The sequence below is a fragment of the Anas platyrhynchos genome, chromosome 11 (assembly GCF_047663525.1).
Source record: "Anas platyrhynchos isolate ZD024472 breed Pekin duck chromosome 11, IASCAAS_PekinDuck_T2T, whole genome shotgun sequence".
NCBI lineage: Eukaryota > Metazoa > Chordata > Aves > Anseriformes > Anatidae > Anas > Anas platyrhynchos.
This window is the reverse complement of record NC_092597.1, coordinates 14,986,159-15,000,148: the sequence shown is the minus strand read 5'-3', so window position 1 is coordinate 15,000,148 and position 13,990 is coordinate 14,986,159. Positions and strand designations below refer to the sequence as shown.

Below are 13,990 nucleotides of genomic sequence, written 5' to 3'. Positions count from 1 at the left end.
CGTTCCCTGTGGAGCCTGCCCCAGGGCCCAAACACCCCCTCAGTAAAGAACCTTTCCCAAACACCCAGCCTGAACCTCCCCTGATGCAGCTTCAGGCCATTCCCTCAGCATGTTCACATCAACCTCGTGTTTCTGTGTAACCCAACAGGGAGATGTGCCAAACATCTGTTAAGGGCCAAACCCTGCACAGAACTGGAAGCTGTGCTTCAGAGTAAAAGGGGAGTCCCTTCGGAAAGCCAGAAGGCACTAACTGGTCCTGCACAGCACCCCAGAGAAGACTAACACCAAACGTATTCTGTTTAGATGGAAACCTGGGTAAAGTGCTCATCTTGGAGAGCTGTGTTGAGTTGTCAACTGAAAGGGGTCTCAGATGAGGCAAAACCTCTTCTCGTCCATGGCCTATCTACTGACACTGGCTCACTGCTGAACTAGACTACATGAAAGGACAAAGGTCTGTTAAAAAACAAGTTGCCTTTGTCTTTGATGAGTTATGTGCCGCGAGACACATTCTTCCTGGTACCTGTTGGCATTTTTCATTCTGTTCATTTCATTACATGCACTTGCTGGCACACAGAATAAGCTGTCTTCAGTGAAGGATGGGGGCTCATGCCTAAAGCTCTGGTATTGGCCACCTGATTCCCACAGGCTGGCCCCAATCTGCAGCAGTGATCTGCACAGCCCTGCAGATGCTGCAGCAGCAGGAGCTGCTCAGAGGCTCTTGGGCTTAGAACAAGTTACACCCAAACCCCTTTATGGTGGGCAGAAATACCAGAAGGCAATGCTGACCTAACCTTCGGTACCTAGTGAGAGTCATCTTATTTGGTTTGTGGTAGGCTTCTGTGCAGAACAGCAGGGAGCAAGGCAGAAAAAATATAATAAAACCACAGCTGGCTGAGGAGATTAAGAAACAGAATCTGAGACTTTGCTGCAAGCTGCCAGCATCTCTTGAAATCACCAGGCTGGTCAGAGTCATTCTCCCTCTGAGCACAGTTATTTCTGTGCTGACCAGAGGGCTAAGTCAATAGCAGGGTTCTGCCAGAGATCAAAGTGATTTTTTTTCTGTACTGTTTTTAGGCACTCCTTCCAGGGTTCTCTCGAGGCACCTTGTTCTCCCAACATCCTGTAATAATACAGAAGCAGCACAGACAAGGGAACACAGGGACTGTGGCACAACAGGGACTTGAAACCACACTCAGGAATCTTGGCCTCATGCAGAAAACAACAGGGTTTCCTCCTCTGTGACAAACCACATGTCCTAAGACCCAAGGTACCTTTGTATCTAAGGGTATCAAATATTTAGGATCACTTCTTCCAATTCCGTTCTGTTTCATCTTGATTCAAAATACCAGTACACACTGTTGCCACTGGAGGGCATCGCACCAAGCCCTTTCACAAGGCTGCACGGGTTAACAGGTTTACACCAAATGAGGAGGGCTAAGCACCCATTACCACAAGCACAGTTTTCACACTGGTTACCGTAATCCTCGGCATGTCGTGTCCTTCATCACCCAGTCCTGGAGCCACGGACAAAGGAACCCAGGGGCTGTGAGCAAGCACAGGTGAGAACATCAGAAGCGTTAAGTGCAACAACAGGCAACGCAACTGCCCTGGAACATGGTGCATCGTGTCCTGTTCAAATCAAACCCACCCAGCGTTTTCTATACAAACATTTGGCTTTTAACCTGCTCTGATTAGCATGAGAAAAAAGCCTTGTAGGTAGAGGAAGTAGGTCCCGACTTTATCTCACAGGCAGGCCTTGCTCTTCCACCGTTTAATTTAGGAGGATAGTATCAGTGGAGCCAATATAATGTCACCGGCTCCACTTTCTTAGTCCTCCAGCTAAAACCTCAGCAAGAAACTCGGGGCAGCCTCAGGGCGTGCCTGATCCCTGCCGCACAGCCCGGCTCCTTCCCTCGCACCCAGCACCACAGAGGCAGCGCTCAGCCTCCCCTCAGCGCAGCCGGCCCGGAGCCGGCCCCTGGCAGCCCAAGAGGCGCCCGGGGCACGGGGCCGAGCGGCGCCGCCATCCTCACCTGCCTCAGCGCCCGGGCTCCTCACCGGCCCCGGCACGCGGTGCGGGGGCGGCACGGAAATGGCGGCCGGGTGCCGGGACCCGTTGCAGCCCCCTTGGAGGCCGGGAGCCGAGCGGGGGGAGGTCTGGGCTCTGTCCGCCGCCGCCCGGTCCCCGCCGCCGCCGCCGTGAGGGGTCCGGGGCCCGCCCGGCCTCGCCCCGCGGCCGGCGCCGCCGCCGCCATTTCCTGAGGGCCGGGCCCCTCCGCCGCTTCCTGGCGCGTTCCTGCCCGCCTGGAACAGAGCGGGCGCTGCCTCCGCCCCCCTCAGCTGCCCTGCCCTGCCCGGGGGGACACAGATATTTTTTTTAGGAGGGAGATGTGATTTTAATTTATTTATTTTTTAAAGAGAGTTCTTGGCCCTGGCCAAGTTCCCGATGTATTCCAGCCCTCGTGCCCACAGCTCCCACAGTCCGTGAGGACACCAGCCATGCATGTAGGGTTGGGCCAATGGTGGCATCTGAGAGGCTTTGTTTGGAGGCATTTTGGAGGCATTTGGTTTTCTTTTGATCCTAAACCAAAATTCCTTGTGTTCCAGTTGCAGGCTTTGAAAACACACGGTCAGGAGGGGCCCCGGACACTTCTGCCCCTCCTGCCTCTGTTCCACGCTGACCGACAGCTGCAGTACATGTGGTTAATGTGCCAGCGCACTCAGGGTCGGATAGGCCTCACGGCTCCCCAGGTAGTAAAACATTTAATTAAGTGAACATTGAAAGCCCTCGCCATTTATAATCTGAGTTTTAAAGCTTTCTTGTAGCCTCCCAGGCCAGTCCCAGGCAGGAAAAAACAGCCATGGGAGAGCAAGCTGAGGGGCAAGGCGGTTGCTAAGGCTCAGCACAGGAGCAGCTGTCACGCGTGAGGCCAGGCCGCTGGGCTTCATGCACGAGTTTTTATCCTTACACAAAGCAAAGAAATAGCCAGCAGTAATGAGCAGTAGCCATAAACCACTTCTGTGGTCTCCATATTCTAGGGATAACAAAGCTCTGCTTGGCATCAGCAAAAGAAAAGCAAATTGCTCATCAGGCTTCTCTTCCAAGCAAACACTGCCTACTGCCTTTCAAACGGCTTACCAAAGAGCAGTATCTAATCAAAGCCTCTTTCAAACCTGGGCTAACTACTGTTCCTGCTATTATTAACTTGAGGCAATTTGGAGGTAGGGGTCTTTGATTCCTCTGACATGAAAGGTTTAAAGAAGAGAAGGAAGTCACAGTATCGACCTGTGATGCCATGGCATACAGATAAAAGCCTAGCTGGCATTTTTGCCTGCAGAGCTTCACTATGATTTCAGGGTAGCTCGAGCCTGATTTATAAACTGCAGTTTTCCCCCTTGGGTCCCACAGAGCACAACCTTTCCGCCTCACCCACACCCCACAATGGCAGGGAGAAGGAGGTGGAAGTGTGTGGTCTATAGTAATGATTTATTAAGCCCCAAATTTCTGAGCAGGCCCAAAGAGATAACATGTATTGACATACAGGAAAGGACACTTAAGAAGCACTCTGACTTCCTCACCACCCATCAGATGTAAAATAAAGCCTTTGTTCCCAGTGCAGGACTTCACAACAACCATTTTAAACTCAGCATCACAATGGTTATAGACTGCTCTTACTTTGCATTCCTCTGTCTACACATTAACCCTAGAGTTAATATCTGGCTATTACAAAAGTTAAATAAGCAAACATCAAAGGATAGACAAAATAAATACATTTACATAGGTCAATTTAAATTAGACATTGATACTTTTTTCTTTTGCTGCACGTGATAAAGCAACCATCAGCTTTCAGGCTGTGCTGTGCCCTCTTGGTCCCTCAGTGGCTTTCTGCACATTGCTAGTGTATCTTGGTGATTCAAAGATCGAAGCCGAAATTCCTTTAAGTGGTATATTCTTTATTGCAGCGCTGGATGCACGGGGGATCTCTCCACCTATCGTGCATACCCAAAGCGGAAAGCAGTCTTGAATTTATACAATCAATCTCTCAATATTCTACAAGCGCCTATACATATGCATTACCTATCCCCGCCTTCCCTCGCTTCTCATGCTAATTAGCCTTTTGGCACCTTGCGCCTGCGTAGAGCCTCCCAAGAATTGTGGGCAGGGGTCTTTGGGACGTGGGCAGGGGTCTTTGGGAGGAAGACCCCGAGTCTTCCTCACAGTGTACTTTTCACCTTTGGTCAGGAATCTGCTGAATTGGCACGTTTCTTAATTGCGAGAGCTGGTTGTTGCCAATTCTTCCGTTTGTTGTATCTTTATAATGAATTCCAATGTCCAATTTTGAGATTTATAGTCCTTACATTTGTTTCTCTGTCCGTCTGCCGCTTCCTTATCATGAGTTCCAGTGTCTTGTTTCGAGATATACAGTCCATGTCTGGGGATTGTCCTTGCCTCCCCAATGCCTCCCCAATACCTCCTTAATCAATCCCCCCTTTTCTTTTCCCATGCAAATTCTTTTGCATCAGATACTTTCATTATTTACAGTAACAAAACAAAGCAGGCATCTAAACAACATGCACACAAATATTCCTAACACTACTAATGTTATAGAGCAATGAACACTTGTTTCAAACATTGGAAATTGGGCAACCAGGAGGTTAACTTATTCCATATTTCACTAAAACTCCATGAAAGATCATCTTTACTGATCTCATGTAGGACCCTTGTCTGCTTCCATATTTCTTCCAGGTCAGTAGAGATCCTTCCACTCTGATCTACATACATACAACAACTTGTATTTATTACTGTACAGACTCCCCCTTGAGCGGCCAGTAACAAGTCTAGGGCCATCGGATTTTGTAATACTACCTGTGATAAACTAGATATCTCTTCTTGTTGAGCCTTTATAGCATCCAGAGTTTTGTTTTCTAACTTCTCTATAATTGCAGAAATATTAACTATCGCCTTTTCCAATTCACTCACTCCTAACCATGTGATAAACCATCGAACATAACTATGAAAAGCGGTGTGTCTCTCTATCAATGGATTGTTAATTTTTCGTCTAATTCTCCGGATATGATTTCTCAAATAACCTCGAGGCGCTACATCATGTATGGTCAAATTGGGGACTACTGCTCCAAGAGTGCAAGTTCCCTTCCAATTCTCGGGCAAGACCTTACGGGCTGTATCATTGCATAGCCAATACCACCCTTTTCCTTCTGGAACCGGCCAGCTGGTTGAATTTGCCCAGCCACTAGTCGTACTAGTATCAATTGTTCGATTACAAGATGTCTGATTTCCCACATAAGTAGTATCCGTATTTATACAATCCTGTTTTCCCATACCCTTAGGCGGGTTACACCTTTGTACACATACATAGTAAGATTCCAATGGCACGAAGCTACCAACTTCTAGTTCCAAAACTTCTTCATATTTTTGACCCCAAGATGTGTTTTCCCACAAATTCGTCCAAGGTAAGTTTGCAGGCAAGGGAATCCTGATTAACGATACACCCTTATTCCCATGCTGTGGCAGATGGGTGCATACTCAACAGTTTGTCTTATTAATTACTTGAGAAATTGTTTGTATCAGGGACAGGTGTAAGTTCTCATCCCAAACTGCCCACCCCGAATCTGACAACCACACCCCTGCAATCATTAGGATCTGGAAAACCATAATTTTGTTGGTCCAATTGGAGTGGTGGTCCATATCCTCGCCAGGGCCTTCTTCACCCTTGAATCGTGGATCCAAGCTGCTTGCTCCTTAATCTTAATGGCGGTGTGTGTTGTCAGTAATACCTGGTATGGTCCCGTCCACTTTACTTCCGTTTTTCCTCTAGGGGTTGTCCTGAAAAAGTCTTTATATATATAATCCCTGAGCTTAAAAGGGTGGATTGGTTGATCCAACCGTCTAGCCCAGGTCCTGAGAACAAATTTATGTGCTTTATTTAATTATTTCTGAAGTTCACTTATATATGCATATAAATATTCTAATCCTAACTGTGTTCGATCCTCTCCACTAAATAGAAATGGATACGACCTTCCATATAAGATTTCAAAGGGACTCAAATTCCCTTTTATTCTAGGTTTAACTCAAATTCTAAGTAATGCTAAAGGGAGGGATTGAGGTCATGACAAATTAGATTCTTGTCCGATTTTAGCTATTTGTTGTTTAATTAAATGTTTCATTTTTTCTACCTGTCCACTTGCCCGCGGTCTATAAAGAGTATGCAGTTGTCTTTAGAATATCTTTAGAATCTTACTTATCTGTTGTACCACTTGCACACAAAAATGTGAAACTCTATCAGAAGACATTGCTACTAGAATCCCAAAGCATGGTACTATTTCATTTAACAAGACTTTAACCACTTCTTCTTGCTTTGTTTGTTCGACAGGGAAAGGCTTCAGGCCTTCCTGAAATCATGTCAGCCAGAACCAGTAAATAACAATACCCCCCTTTTCTAGGGAGTTCTGAAAAATCAATTTGCCACAGTTGCCCCGAATAATTCCCTTTATCAATGACACCAAATGTCACCCTATTTCCTGTATTGGGATTATGACGCATGCAGGTGTCACATTGTTGGGTTACCTGCCTTATTGTGGTATACAGATTTCTTGCTACCAAGACTCGATTTAATAGTTTATACAGGGCATCGGCTCCCCAGTGGGTTTTGTTGTGTTCCCCCAAAACCATAGGCCACACCAAATTAGAGGGCATAACAACCCTGTTGTCCTTCAAATGAGCACACCCATCAACATTCAGCTTCCCTTTTAGATCCTCGATCAACTTTAAATCTTCTTTTGAATATTTAGGAGCCTGTCCTTTCTCTAATGTCTGAATTTTACCGTCTGGTATTAAAGCAAGCACTTCCACTTGACCTCTTTCCGCCGCCCTTCTTGCCTCTTTATCAGCCAATCTGTTCCCAATCTCGAAGTCGGTGGATCCTCTTTGATGCCCTCAGCAATGCATAATAGCCACTTTTTCTGGTTGTTTTACAGCCTCTAACAATTTTAAAATTTCTTCAGCATGTTTTATCTGTTTTCCCTGAGCAGTCAGTAATCCACGTTCTTTCCAAATCGCTCCATGAGCATGTACCACGCCGAATGCATATTTAGAATCTGTCCAAATATTTACCCTTTTTCCAGCTGCCAGTTCCAATGCTCTCGTGAGAGCAACTATCTCCGCCTTTTGAGCTGATGTTCCAGGGGGTAAAGGCTTAGACTCAATTACCTGCTGACTAGTTGTTATAGCATATCCAGCTTTACGTTGTCCTTGTGTAACAAAACTGCTCCCATCCATGAACCAAGTTTCTTCCGCATCTTCCATGGGCTCCTCCTTAAGGTCTGGTCGGCTGGAATACACAGTCTCCATAGTTTCTAAACAATCGTGAATCACAGGTTCCGCCGGAGCATCACTAAGAAAAGAGGCTGGATTCACAATATTAGTTATCACAATTTCCACATCGTCCTGTTCTACCAATATTGCTTGATATTTCAAAAATCTCTGAGGAGATAACCAATGAGCCCCCTTTTGTTCTAAAACTGCTGACACAGTGTGTGAGACAAACACTGTTATCTTCTGCCCCATTGTAAATTTCCGGGCTTCTTGTATATTCATAATTACAGCTGCCACTGCTCGCAGGCAGCCTGGCCATCCTTTACTTACTTCATCCAATTGTTTAGAGAAATAAGCCACTGCCCTTTTGTAAGGTCCCAACTTTTGTGCTAGTACCCCTAAGGCCATACCCTGTCTTTCATAGGAGTATAACCAAAAGGGTTTAGACAAATCTGGTAAACCAAGAGCTGGGGCTCGCATCAACTCCATCTTAAGCTTCTTAAAGGCTGCTCGGGCTTCTCCTGTCCATATTAGTCTTATGCAGTTATCTTTAATTAAATCATACAAAGGCCTTACAATTAATCCATAATTGTTGATCCATAATCTGCACCAACCTGTCATTCCTAGGAAAGTTCGTAATTCTTTAACAGTCTGTGGTTCTGGGGTACGACAGATTGCTTCCTTGCGTTCCGTCCCCAATTCACGTTGTCCTCCTGAGATCTCAAATCCTAGGTACGTCACGTGGGTTTGAACCAATTGTGCCTTCTGTTGTGAAACCCGGTATCCATTCATTCCTAGGAAATTAAGGAGGCTCACCGTCCACTGTATGCAGCTTCCCCTGTCTTCGGTAGCAATCAAGAGATCATCAACATATTGCAGCAGGACCCCTGCAGAATGGGGGGCTTCCCAGGATTCAAGTTCCTTTGCAAGTTGATTACCAAAAATCGTAGGGCTATTTTTAAACCCCTGAGGAAGCACTGTCCATGTCAACTGGACTTTTCGTCCTGAGTCAGGATTTTCCCATTCAAAGGCAAAGAGGTTTCGGCTTTCTGGGGCCAAGGTTAAACAAAAGAAGGCATCCTTTAAATCCAGTACGGTAAACCAAACCAACTTGTCCCTTAACTTGGTCAATAGCGTATAAGGGTTTGCTACCACAGGATGTATGTCTTCAGTGATTTTACTTATGGCCCTCAAATCCTGAACTAACCTATAGCTTTTTTCATCTGCCTTTTTAATTGGCAATATGGGTGTATTGTATTCTGATTCACATTCAATCAATAATCCATACTGTAAAAATTTATCAATTATCTCTTTAATTCCTTTCCTATCTTCTATCCTCAAAGGATATTACTTAACCTTAACGGGTTTCTCTCCTGGCTTTAATTTAGTAATTATTAAGGTCACATTTTTGCTCTTCCAGGGACTTCGGTAGCCCAAACTCCTGGACATATTGATCTGTGATCTCTAAAGGTATTTCACTTTTAGGGTCAGTTTGTATTAGTGCCAAGCTTAACACATTTATTAGTTGTTCTTCTCCTATTCTTAATTTCATTTTCCCTTTTTCAACGACAATTTCTGCTCCTAATTGCTCTAATAAATCTCTACCTAAGAGTGCCCATGAGGAGTTAGGCGTATATAAAAGTCTGTGTATGCCCCATTGTTTCCCTAACTTGTACTTCAAAGGTTCACAAAAATAAGCCTTTTCGGTTACACCTTGTCCTGGTTTCAGTTAGAATAGAGTTAATTTTCTTCCTAGTAGCTGGTATTATTATTATGTCTTATTAAACTGTCTTTATCTCAACTCACGGGCTTCACTTTCCATTTCTCTCCCCCGTCTCAGAGAGGGAGGGGGAGGGTGAGCAAACGGCTGCGTGGTGTTTAGCTGCCAGCCGGGTTAAACCACAACACACCTTTTACCCTAACATAATAATTCTGTGAAGGCATTAATGCTTGATTTAGAACTGAATACGTTGCCCCATATCAATAAGAAATTTCACTTCCATTCCTCCCCTAGCTTCATTATAATCAGTGGAGGATCCGCTAGGGTAGATTCCCCAGGTCCCCGTTATTCCTGTTGAAATCAGGGACCAATGATTACCCTAGAAAAAGGCTAGTCAATTTGTCCTCCGAAGCCAGGTCCAAACCGTTTTGTTTTATTTATTTATTTATTTATTTTCATTACATTTCAGAGTTGGTCCAAAAATTCCATAGGGGTTTCTTTTAGACCTTGTTGGAAGCATATTCTCAATTCCCAATTCATCCAGATTTTAGTATTTACTTAGCCGTTCATAATTTTAGGGATGATTAGGGTCTCAGTGGGGTCGGTCAGGGGAATGCAGTTGTCCACAGTTCCCTGAGCGGTCCCATCGGTAATCTGAGCTCGCACATGAACTCAGGTTGTTTTAAGAGTTAACTGTTTTTCTGTTTCCATAACAACTCTCTCTCGGACCCATCATGATCCATTTGCCCCAAAGGGCTAACACCCATGATTTTAAGATCTCTGCCTAGAGCAGAGGCAGAACTATTAACATTCCTACATCCTCTTTCCCTGCTCATTCAACTTCAAACACCTTTAACACTTTCAACAACCCTTTTAACACTTCCTTTATCTTTCTCCAGCCTCTACTTCTCTAATGCCAACATCAAAAGCTCAGTCAGGGGCCGACTTAATTCCGTACCTTTTCCCACCAAGATGCTGAAACAACATCAGTATACAACATTTCATCCTATTCTCCTTCTCAAAACCAACATTAACTGTAGCAAAACATTAGAGTTTAAAGTTCCATTTAGGGGCCACTTTTCTCCACATTCCAGCTTATAAAGCGGCCACCATTGATTACAATATTTTATCAATGTTTTCCTGTTCACACTTCCACCAGCAGATCCTCCAATATCCTTCCAGTGACTCAAAACACATCCTAACACACTTTTCTTTAAAATTTCACTGCTTGCTCGCCCCCCCATTTTCCAGTTCACACTTTCAGAATACACGTGTTACTTACAAAAGCGTATCACAAAAACGTATCACTCACAAAATTACAGGCACGCAATATCTTTCAGTAGCGATGTCACAAAGCTACTATTACCAGCAATATTGCTAAAATCACAATAACAATAGTCAGAGTCAAATTCCACATGCGATAAGTCAGAAAACCGAACTGTGTAACACCATAACGATATCTTTCTTATAACAATGCCACGAACCTACTATTACCACCAGAAAAATAGCCAAAATCACAGTAACAATAACCAGAGTTAAATACCATACTCCATGAGTCAGAAAACCGAAATAAACAACACAATTCCAGATGGACCTTAAAGCGAGCTCTTTCCTTAAGGTCCCCAAATATACTTATGGTGCTTACCACAAAGTATATACCAAACACTGCCTCGCAGAAGATCACCTTCCGACTTACAGACAGTTCCAGATACAGATGGACCTCAAGGTCCCCAGATACACTTGTGGTACTAACCACAAAGTATATACCAAATACTGTCCTGCAGAAGTCACCTTCCGACTTACTGGACAGTCCCAGATGACCGGTCTACCAGAAAACCAAACCAGAATAAAGAATATACTCACTGACAATGATGGGGTCCTTGTCTGCCTCCGCAGTGATCCGGTGAGTCGAGGAGTCCCTCCGGGAAATCCCGGGGGTACCCTAGGGAGTCCTGTCCCCAGCGGGTCCTGCGGACCGGCAGAGAGGTAGTCCCATCTGGGGTGCCAGATTGATTCAAAGATCGAAGCCGAAATTCCTTTAAGTGGTATATTCTTTATTGCAGCGCTGGATGCACGGGGGATCTCTCCACCTATCGTGCATACCCAAAGCGGAAAGCAGTCTTGAATTTATACAATCAATCTCTCAATATTCTACAAGCGCCTATACATATGCATTACCTATCCCCGCCTTCCCTCGCTTCTCATGCTAATTAGCCTTTTGGCACCTTGCGCCTGCGTAGAGCCTCCCAAGAATTGTGGGCAGGGGTCTTTGGGACGTGGGCAGGGGTCTTTGGGAGGAAGACCCCGAGTCTTCCTCACAGTGTACTTTTCACCTTTGGTCAGGAATCTGCTGAATTGGCACGTTTCTTAATTGCGAGAGCTGGTTGTTGCCAATTCTTCCGTTTGTTGTATCTTTATAATGAATTCCAATGTCCAATTTTGAGATTTATAGTCCTTACATTTGTTTCTCTGTCCGTCTGCCGCTTCCTTATCATGAGTTCCAGTGTCTTGTTTCGAGATATACAGTCCATGTCTGGGGATTGTCCTTGCCTCCCCAATGCCTCCCCAATACCTCCTTAATCATTGGGTCAAGTCCGTCATGGTTCCAGCCTCCCCAGGGCCTCACATGATTTTAGCCCTATGAGGTGGTCCCTAGCCCCCTAAAAAGCCTTGCAGTAGTCAAGGATAGCAGTGAGCCTAGTTTTTGCCAGACCTCAGGGAGCAGCAGCTGATCAGAAGAGGTGGAATGTGTTAGAACTTTATTCAGCCATGGCACTGTGGCATTTCAGATAGACTATAATAATAGGGCTGCATTTGCAGTCTTGGGGCAGGCAATTCAGAAAGCCATAGTGATAAAAGGAAGTGGATTTATGGGTAAAAAATAGCACTTCAGAAGCAGAACATGAACTGAACTAAGCCAATGAAAGAGAAATATGATTTCAGTGAAATCAGTACCTTAGGAAGGTTTTTTCTTGAAAGTCCTGAGGCGGGTCTGCTGCTCAGCCGGTGTTTCTGTGTGACACTAAGTGGAAAAAAAGAAAAACCCTTTTTTCAGATCATCTTCTAGAAATGCTATTGACTCTTGTTACAACAAAAGCAGCACAAATACCACTCTGCTAATACATACTAAGCCAGACTTAAATATGTCACTGATAGTTACTTAACAAATATTATTAGGTTTGTACTCTACGGTAGTTCAAAAGAATATTTGCTTATTTAAAACCATTTATTTTAAAACAAAGCTTTTTGTTTTCTTTCTTTCTTTCTTTTTATTCCTGGCATGATGGCGTGCAGAAAACTTTTTGCTTTCTGACCTTGGCACGTCAGCAATTTGTCATAGCAGGGAATAGCATATTTGCACTGAGTCTGCCAGCATGGATTTTCAGGGGCTGGGAGAGGCTGCTCAGTTTTAGGGCTTGGTTGCATGGTGAGGAGAATTTCATTCTGTTCTGATAATGTCCTGAGAACTGTCTATTCATGCAGTTGGGTGCTTTCTCCCTCACTATGCCCCAAAACTGTCTAATGTGATGCATGCCATTCCCAGCCCAGGCTCTGGCTCTGTGTGTCAGCTGGGCACCTTGCCTGGTTCATAGCACTTACATTCACCCTATATCATTGCAGTCTTACTTACGGTAAACACTGTCTGAAATAGCTGGCACCACCCACCGCTGGGGACAGGCGCTGGGACACGGTGTGCACGCAGCGGTGTCTCTGGGCTCTCCTGTGAGCCTTGCTGAAGGTGGTGAGGGAGGGCGGATTTCTGGCTTCTCAGGAGCTCTGATCAGTGTCTCTGTAAAGTGGCAGTGGCAAACCATTACGAAATCACCTGCTTTCTAAACTTCTCTCCTTGCTTTTTTTTTTTGAAGGTCAGCACGGTTAAGCCCAGAGCCCTCAGTAGTAGCCTGGCACCCCCCAGCTCCAGGCCAGGGTGGGTGCAGACAAAGCACTGGCTGGCCTGCAGCTTGTTTTACCCATTTGCAAGAGGGCTACTGGGGGGAGGGGGGAAGGGGGAATGTGTCTTCTTGTAAAGCATTTAGGGATCTATGAAGAAAAAAGAATTTTCTTATAAAGGAAAAATTTCATGTAAAGAAAAATATCAGTAGCAAAATAACATCTAATTTAGGCAAAAGGGGACATTTCCTGGTGGAAAAGCAATACTCTCACACATTCTGTGTTGAAAACAGTAAGGGAATTTGGTCAAACATTTAGGCTGAAGACAAAACCATGCCTCCTCCCAAGGAGCTAGGGAGCTGCAGGATCACTAGCATGACGTCGTTCTGCTTGGTTATAAAATGCGCTGCACACCCAACTTGGCACTCAGTGTTCTCAGGTTGAGCTAAGAGCTAATGTAATGAACTCTAGGGAAGGATTTACATCAAATACTACTCTGGAATATTAAAGACAGACGGGAGCAACTTCTTACTTGAATAATTGCACACTAGCTAAATTCCTCCTTTCATTTCAAAGCCAGGCAATCACCTTCCTCACTTCCCCTCTGAAACTATACATCGCTGAGCTATTCCTCAACCTCAAGAAAAATCAATGTGATTAAAGGATGAAGTAACTTTTGTTAATTACCATGGACTGAACTAAGATTAGTTTTAGCTCTAGCAATGACTCTTGCCACTCGAGGGGGGGAGCAAGCAAACCAAGAAAGGCGAGATTCAAATTTCAAGTGTCCAGGGCTGCTTGCATTTGCTAACATAACCCCAGAGGCAGAGATGCTTGCAAACACTCCTGAACTTCCATTTGTACGTGGGAGAACAACACTGCACGCAGCAGCAATGAACTGCTCACAAGCTGCTTCAGTTAACTTATGCACTCTCCTGTCTGCGGGTACCAGTGTAAGGCTTTCAGCCAATACCGGGTATTTTCCCTTGAAGTTGTATCAGAAAAAATAAGACTGCATTGTGCTAACAGTTGTTGCAAGCAGCAAG

At 44.9% G+C, this 13,990-nt stretch overlaps 1 protein-coding gene and 1 non-coding gene across 7 annotated transcripts in view; both read right to left on the bottom strand.

The window, feature by feature from the left end:
* Positions 1 to 13,990, bottom strand: part of LOC101793360 (high affinity cAMP-specific and IBMX-insensitive 3',5'-cyclic phosphodiesterase 8A) — a 183,778-nt gene that overhangs the window by 1,707 nt on the left and 168,081 nt on the right. For 5 of the 6 annotated variants that reach the window (XM_027466406.3, XM_027466405.3, XM_072043455.1 and 2 more), the window contains 4 exons: positions 12,685 to 12,843; positions 12,009 to 12,075; positions 2,034 to 2,581; positions 1,477 to 1,543 (listed from right to left, as the gene is read on the bottom strand). The gene's annotated coding sequence lies outside the window, so the exon portion shown is untranslated. The remainder of the gene's footprint in view (positions 1 to 1,476; positions 1,544 to 2,033; positions 2,582 to 12,008; positions 12,076 to 12,684; positions 12,844 to 13,990) is intronic. The other variant, XM_027466404.3, reaches the window with a different exon arrangement.
* LOC113844919 (small Cajal body-specific RNA 15) lies at positions 1,709 to 1,839 on the bottom strand. Its single transcript, XR_003499948.2, has one exon. It is a non-coding gene; the product is annotated as a small Cajal body-specific RNA 15 (non-coding RNA).